This window comes from Ochotona princeps, chromosome 1 (assembly GCF_030435755.1).
Source record: "Ochotona princeps isolate mOchPri1 chromosome 1, mOchPri1.hap1, whole genome shotgun sequence".
NCBI lineage: Eukaryota > Metazoa > Chordata > Mammalia > Lagomorpha > Ochotonidae > Ochotona > Ochotona princeps.
The window spans coordinates 77,072,631-77,091,052 of NC_080832.1; positions in this window are offsets into that span (position 1 = coordinate 77,072,631).

Below are 18,422 nucleotides of genomic sequence, written 5' to 3' on the forward strand. Positions count from 1 at the left end.
ATTTTGTAACTGTTACTAAGGGCGTATAATACTGTAATAATTTGGAGAATAACAGCTGGGGTGGGGAATGGGCAGAAGAAGTGGAGAAGGAGGACAGAATCCCTTTAGTATGACTGTTTTATAGTAAATCAGATATATTAAAACAAGACTCAACAAGAAATAATTTAAACACATATAAATTCCACATTCAGACTTAGATTCCATTCTCTATTATTATACTTTTAAAAAGTTCAAAACCTCAAAAAATTTGCAATCTAAAAACTTTATGAATACAAGCATTTCAGAGACTCAGTACTCAACCTGTAGCAAGTTTTAAATCGCTGGTTTATTTCAGTACTCATATAATTAACTCTGAGAAAAACAATGTATTATTTGGTTGGTATTTAATACTTTTAAAATGCTAAACAGAAGTAAATTATTTTTTTCGTGAACTCTATCATACTGTATGTTGCTATAAAATATAAGATTCCTTGTTAGCTTTCCTCAGGGGATTACATTCCTTTTCTAGGATTTCCTAATCTTTTCACTCATTATGGCCATTTCCATTTTTAGCTGAGTGGAAAAAGTGAGTGGCGAAGTAATGCAAATTAAATCATTTTATTTTTTTAAGATGAGTATGCATGCATAATCTATGATGGTAGGAGTTGAAGAAAAATTTATCTCGGAATTGGTGGTGGGTTATAGGTTCAAAGAGGTATTTGGCCTTTTTCTGGGTGAATGAAATGTTCTCCATCAGTCTGTGTAGGGTTCTATGTGGGTACTCTGTCCTTTAAACTCCTCAAATCGTATACTCAAACCCTGTACATTGTATATATACCTCAAAATCCCAGAATATTCATTAGGATTGTCCAGCTCTATAATACTCATTCTAACAGTGGTGAAGCTCTATTTAATTGTTCTTCTTTGTTAGTTTTATTCTGTTTTTCTTCTGTCTTTGTTGTCTTTTTAAAACGTTCATTCCCCTTACAGTTAGTGATGTTCAACAATTTTTTTTATATATTCGTTGGGTCTTGTATTTCTTCAAATAAAAGCTATGAATTTGATTCCTCTGCTCATTGCCTATCTGGATTATTTTCCTCATTCCTGTTTTCGTTGCTGAGTTTTTGAATTCCTGCTCCATTGTTTGCGGTTCTTGACTATCTTTGTTCTGAAAAAAGAATTTCATGGTGTGTGTAATTATTTATTAGTGGGTGAAATTCTGATCAGGAGAGAAGTATACGCACATTTTAATTTTGATCATGAGAGCAATATGTGTATATTTTTATGGTTATGAAAAATAGAAGGGAGATGACTTTGTGGACTTACAACCAGCAAGACATAAAAATGAGTAAGAACCCAGGTATCCTAACCTCAAAGAGTTAACTGGCAGCAATACAAAGCGTCATTTACTGTATAAACGTTCCATGGGGATTCATTTGCTGTCCCATGAGTGCAGCATTTGTGCATAATATACTTGCATGTCTTCACAATCTGAAGTCTCTTTGCCCATGGGTTATAGCTACTTTCCCTGGTAGGTTAGTGGGTTAGAACAGCCCACAGGTTGTCATGGCAACTATGGGATGTTTTTAGTTTGACATAGAGGAGCTCATATTGCTAGTGTGATACCCTCAGTTCATCCACAGCCGACTCATTCTGAGATGTGAAACTGTCCTTGATATTCAGCCAGAAACCACTCTTGGCAGAAGTACAATAGTGTCTTGAATACTGAGATACCTCAAAGTCTTTTGGAAGTAGTCTGAGCATAAATCCTATAAACAAATTAATTGACTGAATAGTAGGTAGTTTGTGGTTTCACTTCTCTGATTTCTAAAGTGTCTTTTTAAGGTCTCTTTGAAAAGGAATTGAGGTGTATTATGTTACCAGATCAAGATTCTATCAACTAGGTCTAGGTTGGAACTCTTGTTAACATGCCTAGAGCAGGGCAAGGAAAGGCACTGCTGCCAAAATTTAACCTAGGAGTGGGTGGATTCCCTTTGTCTTAAAACTACTCCACTGGGGCTTATCTTAGAACAACAGGGTTCCTTTGTGGTTCAGCTTCCAAAGGCTTTCTGTTTGGCAGCCTAGAAGCTTTCATTTAGGTCAGAATTTTGCATTTTTCAGGAGAAAACAAGACCTGATGTCTTAGGTTCAACTGTGTTCAACTGTGTTGAAAGAGAATTAGGACTACTAAATTAGATCATCTATTCCTGACCAAAGTATTTCTTCTGTACTGTTGTTTCGTTTCCTAAGACAAATAAGGGTTAGTTGACTAGTAGCTGTTCCGAACACAGAAGCATGCAAAGAACTGTTCGAATTAATATGAAATACAGATCACATCCAAATACAAAGACACTGTCTTGACACTAGCAACTATCTTGTCACTGCTATGTGGTTTAAATGGAATGCAGCAGATAAATGAGGCATAGCATAATTTTAGCCTTCTTATTGCTAGGCTGCTGCTTCATGTCCGTCTCAAAAAATGGAAGAATCTGTTCTTCCAAAATCACCAAGGTACATTGATGATTTGGTTTTGATGTGATTAATGACATGTGTATCTGGTGTATGTAACTCCTAGTGCATAATAATAAAGGTTTTGTTTTGTTTACTCTCCTTATTGCTATATATAACACAGAGGTACTTGGAATAAGAGAAGCCATCTTGGACATCAAGCTACCTTGTAAAGGGAGAAGATATTTCATGGAACAATGAAATAGATAGATCCCAGATTTTCAACATTGCACAATGCTATCCTGGTTCTAATGCAACGGTTCAGATATAGTTTCAATGTATTCCCCAAATATCCATTGATTGAAAGATGGATGTTTAAAATGTTGATGTTGAAGAGTAGTGGAACCTTTAAGAGATGGGTTTCAGTGAATAGTAAATGAGTCATTTAAAGAGAGATAAATGTTGGAGATCAATGCTGTTGTCACTGAGTGAATTAAATCCTATTAGAGTGAGTTTTTGGAGCAATGAGTTAATGAAGTGTAAAAGTGCAAGATCAGAAGCAGCTGAGAAAGATTAGTAGCAAGCATTGGAAATAATCATTGTTCCTTTGAGCTGGTGTTAAATAATAGCATATTTCTTCTTTGGGTGATTCTTCTTTGTTGATTACTATGAATTATGTTAATGTTACTGATGTCATATTTATTTCATATTACTACACTAATTCACTTTGGGGTTCATGAAGCAAACACACTCACTGCTGCATTTTACAGAGACATACAATACCAATCTTGATAAAACTGGTAATGTGACTTCTGGTAGTGTCTGGACAACTCCAGTAACTTTCTACCTGGTGTTTTTTGCAGTTGCATTGGCCCAACTACCATTAAAAAGTTTATTTCTTTTTATTTAGAAAGGTAGGCTAACAGAGAGAAGAAAAGACCGAGAGAAAGATCTTTTGTGTGCTGGTTCTCTTCCCAAGTGGCCTCAATGGCCTGAGCTGAGCTGACCTGAAACCAGGAGCTTTCTTGGGGTCACCCACACGAGTGTAGGGTCCCAAAACTAGGCGCCAGGCCCAGTCCAACTTCTTTCTTAACAGAAGGGTTTTTTGCTTGTTTGTTTGTTTGTTTCAACTTGAAACATACAACATTCTAATATATTAATGTATTTCACTCAGAAAAGCGTGTATATGTCAATACAGTCTACTCTTAATGTTAGGATATTTCTACTCTCTCTGTTTCACTGTTTCTCCTATTCCATTGGTCCTATTTTCTTGTGACTTCTAATACCTCTGTGTGCTTGTGGTTGTAGGACACTGAATCATTGGCCTCTTTTGCAAATTAACGGTATTCTTCTAGTTAGCGATGGCTTCCAGTCACCAGTGTGACCAGAACCCACATGTTCTGTGCAGCATTACCAACCACGATCATTCCTCATTTCGCATCTACCACATAGCTAATTGCATTTGGACTGCACCATAAATGTTTACATAGTAGACAATTTGAATACCCAGGCTGCATAAGCAGCTAATTTGGGAAGGTATCGAAAGCAGTAGTACTAAGTTAAATCAGTAAATTTACTTTTTTTTCAGTTGGTGTTATAGTTGGAGAAAATACATACTCATTCTCAAACATCCAAACCACATTTCTCCAGAGATAGTTGTCTTACTTTGCTTTTTCCCCTTTCACTCGATGAATCAATGAGGCAATATTCAAAAGATCTTATTAAAAACACACATACAATAAGGATCCTCAGCAACACAGTAAAGAATAGACTCAATTATTCTTTATCTCTGGCCTCACAAGGGTAATGGATTTTGAAGATGATTTGTGTATTTCACTTTCAGTTTCTTCTTGCAGATGAAAGATGTCTCTTCTAAAAATTCCATTAGAAGCCCTCCTCGTATTTCAGATCAATTACCACATTAAATAAACTTTGAGAGCTTTATACAGACTAAAAAAAAAAAAAGTTTAGAAGGCCCTTTAGGTTTGTGTGTGTGTGTGTGTGTGTGTGTGTGTGTAAGAGAAAGAACAAGTCAAGCTGTCTCCAACTGAGCCATGTCTAAGTATTTCTGGCTCTTTTTCTAATTGTTACTGCTTGGCAAGCTTCCGGCTCTAAGGTCAAGTCAAGGCCCTGTCTTTCCAAAGACGGACGGAGTCTGAAGTCCAGCTTCTCCTTAACTCCCTTTCAAGCTATTGAGGTTTTCTTTTCTTCACTGTAGCCAGATGGGTTTTTTCCTAATATCTTGTGCACAGGACTAGGTTTGGATTTATTTTTGTAAAATGAATTCAAGTTTAACCTTTTACATTAAGGAGCCTTTCCATGGCAACATTTTCCCAAGCACTCTTGTACATTTAAAATGTTTGGATAATTATTTTAAAATGATTGCTTCTTCCAAATATCCTCCTGTACTATCCATGTCTACTGGAAATTAATATAGAACACATGGAGATAGAATTGTGCATGGAATATGGCTTTGCTAAAATCAAAACAGTAGCTAGTTAGTAGGATACATGCTATATGGAAACAGTTGGGCGATTTCACAAAACGAAAGAACAAAAATGTGAAAAAACTGCCTTAGTACTTTCTCCTTCATTCTTATGCAAGGGTAAGTAGAGCTCATCCTGGTTCCATGTGCAACCTGGTAGCCTGTGTATCTGTGTCTTGGATTGCATCATGGACTTAATAAGCAAGAAGTACACAATTCAAGTGTTATGTGTATGAAGATCATGTTTTGTTTCAGAGCCTATTCTTGAAAGGCGCAATTGATGGTATGTAGGTGAGGAACACAGAAAGCTTATGTGACTCTCCAGCCTTATTAGAGTAAGGAGAGAAGTGAGGCTGCTTATGAAGCTGCAGTTTCTCAGTTCCTAATGCAATGCTTTCTCATTGTGACTTTATCAACACAGACCAGGAATGGGACCTTATGGATTGTATCTACTTGGGTTGCACAGGGGGTAAAAATTCACTTTATTTTTGCTCAGTGACATTTGAGCAAATCACATTTTACAGTTAAGACAGAAATATGTTTGCTCAGCATCCTATGTCAATTGTAAAAATATATAAAATTGACTGTGTCAATAATGAAAATCAGACCTGAGGAAAGAATCAACATTGGCTATTTTGTAATTTCTTAAGTTGAGTTTATAAACTCACTGTATTAATTGCTTCAGATATTTGCATTTTAGATACTATTTCTAATGATGAACTGAAAGACAAAGTTTTTCAATTAAATATTTTAATAAATAAGAAATTAGGTAGTAGAAGTTTCCGAGGGAAGGGGCTTCCCTGCCAAAAGACTAAGGAACTCGAGAATGACAGAGCCCCTTCATTTTTGGATTGACACACATTCATTAAAAATAAATTATTGCTCCCATCTGGTCTGACTCATTTGATGGGAACAAGAAGTTCCTCTGGAAGTACAGATGGATAGGGGGAAGGGAAGTCAAAGTGAAGGCAGGAATGGGACTGATGGGACTGGCCTTGTGCAATGTGTTAGTTCTCATAAATGAGACTTAACGTTTTTATGTAGGAGGACACTACAAAAATGATCATGAAGAAAGCAATCTATCAAAACGTCGGTGGATCTCTAACATGTTTTTCATCAAAATAAATCTGTCTTTTAATTTTATGTTTGACAAAGTATTTAAAAAACTTGTATTTAATTAAAATATTCCAAGCAGGAAATCAGTAAACTTGTCTACCTGTCAGAATAATTATTTCTGGAGTTACCATACAAACCAATTGAATTTTCAGCCTATAACAACTTCCCCTCCATCAATCTTTCAGTAATACTTTTAAGCTCCAGCATCAAGTAGTAAATTAATAAGTGAAGATATTCTATACTTTTCCTGATTTACTTTTGCCAAAGCAGTAATGATATTCCCAAAAACATATTGAAAATGTAAAATTTTGTAGTAGGCACACTTGAAATTACGAGGTTTGAATCACTTCCTTTTTCTAAGCTGTCTCTACAGATTATTTATGAAGCCAAGAAAGGAAGAAAGTCATGATTATGAGAAACGGAAAAAGATGAGTATCTGTGTGAGTGTGTGTGTGTGTGTATCTATGTACACGTGGGGTCACACGTGCATGTAACTGTAATCATTCAGTTATCATAGCAGAATAAAAGTATCAAAGTATCATTGATCAAGTGTTGGCTATTTTTTTTGTCTAGAAAAATGTTATATCATTTTTATAGGCCAGGAAATCATAATTCTTGCTCCCTTCTTAAGTCCTTAAATTACTTCTTATTCTCATCAATCTCTAGGCTTTACAGACTGATAGAATATACTTGCCTTGGCAGAATTTACATGAATTATGATCTCCATTTTTAGTTTATAATGCTGGAATTTAATTGTCCAAAACATACCTAAATGTAATGAATTGAATTAACATATAAATACAACATATTTAATTTTGTACATTATTCTTAAAAAGGGATGTTAAAGTGAGGTTTCTATGAAGTAGATGTTTTCAGTTCTCTCTGTCATCATATTTTAAGGGGAAAAGTTCATGAATGATAAGCCAAAGATGTTTGCCAATTCTGACAACATATTTTTTGTTCCTTAGATGAACTAGGAAAGGAATTATGTGCTCACATTATTTATTTTTCAAATCTGATTTTTTTTTCTGAGACTGACCATACAGGAACAATCAACAAGGCATGTGTGAAGGGAAGTTTGTGGGTGGTATCAACATAAAAACTTGGATGATATAGAAAATTATTTTCCTAATGCAGTTTTATCTAAATACTGCTGTTTTTCAATCCTGTACTGGATGTGAACAATAAATCTCCAGTTGGTTTAAATTTTCTCTAATACTTGTGGAGTGTGATAATAAGATTTCCAGTTATATTTTACTTTGAGGAACAGGGAAGAGACAAGAGTCAAATTACATCTGTAAAGAAAATATTCTTATTTAATTTTGATTCCAAACTATTCTCACTATGAAGAGCCAATATTTCCTTCCATGGGCCTTTTAGGATACAACAGACTTAATGTTTTATAATACACTTACTTGTCTATATATAGAGCTTACAATTCCCAAATCACTATTGTGTATTTTAAGTCAGAGTTTTTGAGGAGGACTCAAGGAAAAACAGGTACCTACTGCTGTTTGGCTGCGTAATATTTTAGTGGACTATTTCCTAACAATCTCTAGTCCTCTTCTTATGACAGTTATAAGTTCAATGTGGTAGTATGTTCTGAGTTAGTCAGTTACCCACAGACTTATGTATGCATACTCAACTCCTAGGGTATTTAGGGGTCACATTTGGCCATTATACTCCAAGCACTTTGGACTTTCTCCCAGAAAACCCAGCTTCACTGTAAGGATTTTATGTTGCATTGCCCATAGGTCTTAAATGCTCTGTCTTTTGACTTGTGGTTCTATTTATCTTGGTTAAAACATCACTGCCTTGGAAGTTCTTTCTGACTTCCCTCCACTGGCTTTTTTTTCTTCTTTTTTTTTTTCAATTTACTTTTCCAAAAGCACTTAAATGTTATTTATTTAATTGCATATGCAAGTATCCAATCCCCCTTGTCAATATATATGGGCACACACACAAAAAGAATTAAAATATAGGTTTATTTTGCTCCAAACAATCTACTTTCTCGTGATAAACATTTTGTTTTTCTAATTCTAAAGATTCATTTTTTTTGACAGAATTACAGGGAGAAGAAAAGACAGAGGAATCTTCTATCTGTTAGTTCAGTCCCTAAATGCCCAGGAACTTTAAGCTTTATCAAGGACACACATGTCAGTGCTGGCCCCTAAGCTGTTGGGCCAGCTTTCACTTCTTTGCTGATTTTCTCAGGACATTAATAAGAAGTTGGATCTGAAGGGGAGCAGCCAGTATTTCACTCAGCACCCACATTGGATATTAGCATCACAGAAAATAGATTAACCCACTGCGCCTCACCTCGGCCTCAGTGATAACACTGTCAGTGTATATTTGGAGAATTCCATGTGAATCGCGAGGGCAGACATAATCTCTTTTCCAATATCAGCATGGAGAGCAGCAAAACGCTGGTGTGGCACACATTTCCAGATACGAGGGAATAAGGCATAAACAGAAGTAAACCTTTGAATTTTCCTACTTCAATTTATTAAAAAGAAGTTCAGAAGGACAAACCTCTGCATAACATATAAAATAAAGATTTCAAAGTACCAGAATCTACACACATGGCAGAAGATGTAATATCTGTGTGGTATGAGCAAATGCTGAACAAATCAAAGGAAGGAAGGCAAATTAATGTTTTAGTACTTTTACACATCAGAGGACAAAGAAATTATCAACAGCGATGGTTCCCATAAGGAGAAATACTCACTCTCCATGGAATGTCTGGTTGGCCAATACCAAAATAGCATCCACAGTTGGGAAGGGTAATTGCAGGCTCCAGTACGAGGGCACAAGGAGACTGTAGAAAGCTGGAGCATCAGAGCCAAGTGGACACTGGTAAATCATCAAAGCCCCAGTCCCAAGAAAATTCCACTGAAGAGAAACTGCTGGGAATGGATTCCAAATTTAGCTTGAGAAGACACAGTAGATGAGTTAAAGAGAAGACTCATGTGAAAGTACAAATGGATAGTATAGGTGTAATATTCACAGATGAAACTAACAACAAAAAGGCAACCTTAGAGCTGTGCAGGCAGAGTAGATGGTGTTCTACAAACACAGGAAAACTTCTTAAACACGAACAGCAGAGTTACAATATATGTGACTGATGAAGTTATTGTACTTAAATTCAGAATTACAATAAAATACTATTTCCACAAGTGATTAAGTATGTTAGAAATGACAATCTATAAATAGGAAAAATACAGTCTTATTTCCAAAGCATCTGAGAAAAATTAGATGATTATACAACATATCAAATAAGAGACTACATCAGAAGTATCAATCTTCAGGGAAGAGGTGATTGAACAAAGTAAATTTGTAAGGATAGCTCAAAGGTTTCAGGAGGAAATGAAAATGGTAATAATAAAGATATTGTGAAAAATCATAACTCCAATACGAATAAGGCAAAAGCAAATAAGAGGGTATCTTGAAATGCTTGTGGAAAATGTGCATTATGTAAAACTAAGCATGGATTTCAAAATTTCCTAGTGCTAAAATGAAATCTTTCAGAGGCAGGCCACTTGGATTGTACGTATGCCTTATCTGAATGCAAGTTTCAGTCCCAAACAATGTGATACTAACCCAGCTCTGGACAGGGATTCTTGGTAGGAGCAGATGATGGCTCAAGTATTTGGGAGACCAGGATGCACATATGAAAGCAGGAGGAAGTTTATCACATTATGCCACAGTGCCAGCCTGACATCAGGAGGAAGTATCCAGCTCTTGGCTTCAGCCTGATTCAGCCCTGACTGCTAATATCAATTGGGGAATGAACCAGCAGATGAGCGATAACATTTTTCGCCCTATATATGCCATTTTCCTTGTTATTTTAGTGTTCAAATAAATAAATATATTTAAAATTTTAACTTTATATTCCATTTTTCCATGGTCATTTTGAAGGCTCATCATAGATATCATCAGTACTGCATGAAGAGAAATAAAGGACACTACCCAGAAAACTTGGAATAAGCATAAATTAAAATTAAAACTTAAAATAAAACTACAAAACTCTCCTCCCCCTCCAAAAAAAAAGCAGGATAAAATGCTTATGATCTCAGAGGCCTGCACTGTGGAACAATTGGCAAAGCCTCCATCTACAACACTGGAATCTCAAATATCGACTCCAGTTCAGATCTCCAATGTTCCACCTCCCATCCAGCTGTCTGCTAATGGCTTAGGTAGGCCTAAAGAAGAAAGATCACATGTTGCATTTATGCTATTCACATGGGATACCCAGAAGAACTCCTGGTTTCTAGCTTTAACTTGGGCAGCCCGGTGATTGTGGCATTTTGGAAAGTGTAAAAGGAAGCAAAAGATTTGTCTGTCTCTCTGTCCTTTCTCTGTAACTTTGCCTTTTAAAACAAATAAATAAATATTTCAGAAAAAGCTGTATTATCTCAAGTTAGATAGGCTTTTTTCTAAGAGCATTACTAAAAACATAACCTATAAAATAAAATTTGACATATTCAACTTCTCAACATTAAAAATTTTCCTTGTTCAAAGTTAAGTATACACAAATGATAAGCTACAGAATGTAAGATTTGTAGAAAATATATGAGAACTTTAAATAGTTTGTTAATTCTTGCATGACAAAAATTAAACTCATTTAATTTCAAAATGAAATTATGCATTTCTTGAAAAGTTTTTGAAGGAAGATGACATTCATAAGCACGCATTTATCCTATTTCTCTCTATCATCTGTGTTACAGGATACCAAATATTTTATGACCTGGATTTGTTGTTTTATAGTTTTCCAGTTATGCATTTAGAAAGCAACAATAAAATTAGGATTTGGAACTTTTTCAAATTTTAATGAATTACCAAAACAGAAAACAATCAACGATAGCTAACTCCAAAACAAAGAAATACAGATATCATGTATTTGTTGGTGCATCTACAAATAACTCTTAAACTGTGATGACTCCTCTCACACCCCCACAAATAAAAAGAAAAAAAGAAAACAAAAATTGACCTTGAATCTTCTTTAGTCATGTTTGTCAATTTGGGCTAGTTAAGAGGCAGAAGCAACAGAATAGACTCAACAAGAATTCTATGTAAAGAATTAATATCTATGACACAGGATTGGTATAATGAAGAACTTCATCCCATAGGATACATATAAAAAATCCAAAGAAAGTAAAAGTGTGAAATACAGATGCTCACTGGTAGTGAGTTCCAGAGCAGGATCAAATTTGGAAAGAATACCCCAAAAAGGGATCAGATTAGATTTAAACTTTACTAGAGAGGGAATGGTGGAGGGCCTTTGGATGCAAATCCACTGTTTTGGTTTTTGGAGAACCATGCTGGATCTGCTGTCAGGGCCATAGGGAAAGCTGGCAAAGAGGAGGTTCTACACTGCAGGATTCCACTGTGAAATAAATCATTCCCTGGGAGGGCTGAGGAAACTTTCCAAGAGCAGTTCTATCCCTTGCAACTTACCACAAAACTGCCAACTTCAGGCTGGAGCCTTGTACTCCTGGGCACCTTGCTCTCAGAAAACTGCCCAAAGAACACACTTCTGTCAAGGGAGCAAAATTCCTGTACTCTTCCAAGATCTACATCGTCTACTAGAAACCTTGCACTGTGTCAACTTACAAAGAACAATGTTCTAGTAACATAATAGTGTAGAAAGGTAGACTGTCAGTTGAGACAGAATAGATTGATAACCAGTAAAGGTTTGCCTGTTATTGCAAGTAAAGGGAACGACAATAGGCAAAACAAGTTCACCTCATGGAATAAAAACAGAAAATCTTAAACAGAAAGAAGAGAATTGTGAAATCACCCTAAGTAAGTTTTAAAAAGCTAATTGGCAGAACTAAATTGTTATTTGATGATACAGAAACTTTTGTTTTTCCCTTAAGGGTGACAATGCTTCTAGACTGTGCTTTTTAAAAAGTACTTTTCCTTGTAACTGATTTCTAAAATACTTGTATATGAAGTGGAGGAATGTGTCTTATTTTCTCCACTATAATTGTGCAGAGAGAGAAGAGGTGGAGAGAGGTTTAGGGAAGTTGTTGATGAGCACCAAAGCACAGAAAGAACTAACAAGCATGAGAGTTCCACAGGCAGACAGGAGACTATAGTGCATACTTACCTGTTATACCCAATATAAAGAATTAGGGAAAACTCACAAGACAAAAACACAAAAAGAAAAAGAAAGACTGGTTGGGTAAGCCAATTAATGCAATGTATGTTTGGAAAGACTGCACTGCACTGAATAAATACATGCAAATACTTCATGCTCATCAAAATATTAAGTAACAAAATGATAAAATATTTAAAAATATGTTAACAGACTGAGAATGATTGTGAGTGACAATAAGGGCTTCAAATGTGGAAGCCTCCAACTACTTTATCAGGAAGACCAAAAGAAAATAGTTTCTTTAATTAGATAGAACTATCATTATATAATAGATAAATTCCACTCCATAGTAATTAAAAGTTGACAATATATATAGATCTCAGTAATTCAAATCAAACATCTGTATTTATTGTCCATGTATTCTTCTCTCCCAGTCCTCTACTGTGTTTATGTATATTTTCATCGTAACTAAATCTTCTAGCCTCATAACTGTTCACTGGTTTTAGCTGGCTTAAATTTATCCAATATGCCTGAGCAGACAGGTCCTAGAAACACACAAACTTAGCCAGATGTTTTACATTGAATCTGTTACCTTGTTTCAAACAAGTTACAGTATCTAAATTTCTTGTGGTCACTCAATCTTTTCAACACTTCATCTCTCTCCCAATTTCTTACTACTGTTCACTCTCCACTCCTATGAATCTATAGCAGAGTTTATGCTGACTTTTCTAACTTAATAAAATGTGTTTTCCAGGTAACATATTTTGAGTTTTCTTACTAACTCATGCAATATGGGTCCGTTCATGGCAGAATCAACATAATACCAGAGGAAACAGAGTAGTAGATAAATCATCAATTGTAAGTGAGAAAAATCCCAGCACCATCATAGCTAGAACACATGTGTATGTGTGTTGCCTATTACAAAAGCATCTCACTATTTTAAAAGATCCTTTTTATTGAATGCTTGGCATTGCAAAGTTTTTCTAGTTTTTTTTTAATTTCTATCCAAATAAGTGGACAACTCTGACTTTCTAAACAGTCAATGAATAGTAATGGTAGACTTTATAATCTCTACTAGAAATTCTTTTAAAAATGGACAAAATTCTATGGTTATTATATAATTACTTTGAATTTTACTTAAAAAGGTTTGCGAATTTGTGGAATGCAATGGGGAAAAGGGAGAAGAGAGAGATTGCTAGGAATAAGCTGCTAATCCAATTCAATAAATTCTGAAATTTTGTGGTTGTGTCAGGCCAAACGTGGAACCAGGAGCTCAATATTGTTGTCACACATAGGTGGCTGCTGGGTGCTCATTAGTAGGAAACACAGATTAGCAGCCAGAAGTAGTTAGGCATTGAATCCAGACACTCTTATATGGGATATGAATCATCTAAACGGATCTTTACCACTACGTAAAGCAATCCTCAAATTTTACTTTTAAAGAGGGGTTGAAAAATATCACACATGGGCCCGGAGTGATGGCATAGTGGTTAAGGTCCTCACCTTGAACGCTCTAGGATCCTATATGGGCACCAGTTCTTATCTCAGCAGCTCCACTTCCCATCCAGCTTCCTGCTTGTGGCCTGGGAAAGCAGTCGAGGATGGCCCAAAGCCTTAGGACCCTGCACCCACGTGGAAGACCCAGAAGAGCTTCTGGCTCCTGGCTTTGGATCGGCGCAGCACGAGCCATTGTGGTCACTTGGGGAGTGAATCATCAGACGGAAGATCTTCCTTTCTGTCTCTCCTCCTCTCTGTAAATCTGCCTTTCCAATAAAAATAAATAATATTTAAAAATCACACAGGAATTTATATTTTATGTTGCTTTAGCTTGCACCTTCTTAATAAGGCCAGATATAGCACATTTGTCACCAAGAGCTCAGAACCTCCTTTCTAATGGTGCTGACAATGTGACATGATACCTCATATAGATGTAATAAGGGATATTAGTGTCTTTCTTTGCTTAATAGAAATATTTTAAAAAACAAGATATTTTAGACGTACTTTAATGTGAAGTGATTATATATTCCAGATCTCCTTTTAAAAACAAGTTTAGGGCCCGGCGGCTTGGCCTAGCGGCTAAAGTCCTCGCCTTGAATGCGCCGGGATCCCATATGGGCACCGGTTGTAATCCCGGCAGCTCCACTTCCCATCCAGCTCCCTGCTTGTGGCCTGGGAAGGCAGTCGAGGATGGCCCAAAGCTTTGGGACCCTGCACCCGCGTGGGAGACCCGGAAGAGGTTCCTGGTTCCCGGCATCGGATCGGCACAGCACCGGCCCGTTGCGGCTCACTTGGGGAGTGAATCATCGGACGGAAGATCTTCCTCTCTGTCTCTCCTCCTCTCTGTATATCTGGCTTTGTAATAGAATAAAATAAATCTTTAAAAAAAAAACAAGTTTAGATTTGTTGCACAAAATTATTATCTATAATGTCCCCATTTATTAAAAAAATACCCTCTGTCTAAAAGCTGAATTATATGGCCCAGTACCCAAGTCCAAGTCCTCCATAACTTAAATCACATCCATTTCATCATCAAATCCAATTAAAAAAAAATCATGGAAGACACCACTCTACAAAAGCAATTGTTGACATCAAACCGCCTAGAATGCTGAAGTTCGCTTTTATTTTATCTATTTGGTAAGCAAAACTTGTGAAACAAAATACTTGTAAAACATTTAATATGACCTAAATTATTAAATATAGGTACTCCCCATGAATTTAGTCAGGAATGTGATAATTATAAGGCGGCAAATAAACTGTACAAAATGCTCTCAAAAAGTAAACAAACAGGACTTGAGTGCATATTCATCATCTGGGGGAATAGTAAGAAACAAATATTACAAAATCTTATCAAGTGCAAAGTTACATAAATATGTTTTCTAAACAGCTCAATGCACCTCAGAAACATGAAAAAGAAATGAATGAGTAAAATAAACATAGTAGTTTGGATATAATTTAAACGAAAACTAAGAAAAAATGTTGATAGGGAACAATAAGAAATCAAGAGAGCATAGTCTTTCATTAAATGTCAGTTTCCATTGGAATTGCATGGTAACATGACACATACTAACTCAGATGAGGCATGAACCATAGAAAACATTCTTTCCCGTGTGTGAAAATGGGCCAGTGCTTTGAAATATATTGAATTATCTGGAAAACAAGTTAAGATATGTGTTGCTTCAAAATGTTTACACCGAATATTTCTGTAGATGTTACTATAATTGAGGAATTCAGTAATTATAAATTAAGAGAAAAATAATAAAAATGTCAAACAGAGTTGAAAGACCCAATAGGTACTGAATCCCTAAAGAAGCTAGAAACCAAGACCTCTCTGTTGAGGTTTGACTGTCATGTAAATGAGATGTGACAGCTATGTGACTCACAGCTCCCTGATGAAGCTGCAGTGCTGTCTTCTGTGATGTAAAGGTGAAAGTAAGACACATTGTGGGCCCAGCGCCATGGCATAGTGGCTAAAGTCCTCGCCTTGAACACGCCAGGATTCCATATGGGCACCAGTTCTAATCCCAGCAGCCCCACTTCCCATCCAGCTCCCTGCTTGTGGCCTGGGAAAGCAGTCGAGGATGGCCCAAAGCCTTGGGACCCTGCACCCACATGGGAGACACGGAGGAAGTTCCTGGCTCCTCGTTTAGGACTGGTGCAGCACCGGCTGTTGTGCTCACTTTGGGGAGTGAATCATCAGACGGAAGATCTTCCTCTCTCTCTCCTCCTCTCTGTATATCTGACTTTGCAATAAAAATAAACTTTTAAACAAAGACTCATTTTGGTACTTAGACAAGGCGTAAATCCAAGATTTTTTGTTTCTAAGCAGAATGCATTTTCAAACATGGATAAAGTTACTTATGTTGCAATTTTTACAATACTTCAAAGTGATTAAGTTTCAAAATGAAATTGTTTGTAAATGTAAAATACTGTGGCTGTTCTCTCTTAATAAAAGCATTCCTAATTTGATGAAAATAGTGCCATAAACACCCAGAAAATATCAGAGTTTCTGTCAATTCAGTTATTACTTTGAATTTCAGGAATTATGACTTTTTACAAGTCAACAGAGGGGACCTTCAACAAAACTCACGGGACAACATAGGCTTCTTTTCAGGAGGGATTTTACCTAGAAAGTGTGAAATTAATCCTCATCCTGGACCTGAGGGCTTGGGTGCCTTAAAAAACCTGTTTGTTTCCTGGAGTTCAGCCTGCAGCACAGATGTGTGTAGTGTTGAAGAGTAGACACTAGGCAAAACAGTGAGGCTGCCGATTCTGCAACAGACACCAGCATGTTGTCACATCCCAACAAAGACCACCTTTGTGGGCTGTGTTCTCTTCCCACGAGGTTCTACTGCCCTGACCTGTGCCATGCTTTTAGTTTTCAAAGAACGCTGATCTTCTCTAAATGATCTCCTGGAAACTGAGTGTTGAAGCACAAATGAAAACTGAAGAGTGGGGTCCCGCGTCATGGCCTAGTGGCTACAGTCCTTGCCTTGAACGCAACAGGATCCCATATGGGCATCAGTTCTAATCCCAGAGGCTCCACTTCCCATCCAGCTCCCTGCCCGTGGCCTGGGAAAGCAGTCAAGGACGGCCCAAAGCCTTGGGACCCTGCACCCGCACCCACATGGGAGACCTGGAGGAGGTTCCTGGCTCCTGGCTTCGGACCAGCGCAGCACCGGCTGTTGCGGTCACTTGGGGAGTGAATCATTGGAGGGAAGATAGTTCTCTCTGTCTCTCCTCCTCTCTGTATATCTGACTTTGTAATAAAAATAAATAAATCTTAACAACAACAACAAAAAAGAAACAGCCTGTGCAAGGAAGAGCAGGCACAGAAGACCAGTGCTAAAAACAAAACAAAACAAAAAACCTGAAGAGTGCCAATCACAGCCTAACTGTTGCTATTTCACGTTCTACTGCTAGTTAACACAGACACATTTCATAAGATGTGAAAGCCGAATCATACCATATCACAGGATTTTGCATATTTTCTGGGAACTACATCAAATCTTTTTTTTTTCTTAGAAAGAGCAAAGAAGGAAAAGGGGAGGGAATGATGTTTCAAGTAGACTAACTTTATTGAAGCCCTTGGAATAAAACCTCAATTAGTAGCGAACAAACATTGAATTCAAGTCGGTAATTGCCAGATCTTTTAACAGGAACCGTCTTCACATCATGAAATAGAATAAATCGTCATAAGTATTAGATTATCTTTGCACTGAGATTTAAGGCAGCCTAGTACAGCACTGAAGTCAGTACCATGAGTAGTCATACACTTTGGACACTCATTTTTCATACTTTATAAATTTTACACACATTCTCTAGGACAGGTAAACTTTTGTGAATTCTAATTCTCATTAAATTCCGTCAGCTAATCAATCTTTATGACAGGAAGTTAGGTATCAAAAACCTAATGGTGATTCCATAAGGAACCCCATAGAAATACTCCATGTTGCAACAAAGTACTATCTGTTGTCATCATATCTGAGAATAATTCATGGTCAGAAAAAAAGTGTTTAAAGAACTATACATCTTTTATCAAAATAAATTATTATAGTTAGAGCATATTAATTTTTCACATCATAATTGGCTGTCAGGAGCTTGAAGGGGGAGCATTTGCCCATTTCTCATCAATACAAACTCCTGTGACACAAATAAACTCTGAGATCAGAGGATTGGGTTCCCCCACCAACTTAGAAGGTAATAGGAGACAATGCTTCTAGCTCTTTCCTGGTTTGTAGCTTATATATATTTTTAATGTCGTTTTTTTGAGGAAATTGTGGGGAAACAATCCCACTCTTCCTGATTGCTTATTTATCTATCAATACTGCAGTAGCTCCTTGTTTACTGACTATAACACATTCTGTCAACATGAACCTACTGAATGACAGCTGCTTGAGTGAAACAAGGTTTTAGTAATTTCTCAATAGCTGTTAGATATAATGAAAGTGAAATATGCAGATGACAATAGAAACAAAGACAGAAACAAAGATTAGCTACAACATTTCTGCTGTGCTCTTTGACACAGACTTCTGGCCCAGCCTCCAGCCTTAGCTATTGCTCAGAGCTTGGTTTTGGTTTTGTTTGTTTGTTTGTTTTTGTTTTTTTTCTTTCATTCAGTGCTAATTGGTTGATAAGACTCTTACCGGAAAACTGATGAACAATATCTGAAAATACATTGATCTGTAATTCTTTACTAAATGTTCACAATAGTCCAGGCACTTTATCGGGAAATATAATTGAAGTATCAAGGACAAAATTCAATGCCATCTGGCAAATATCCCTTGTTTATTTTAA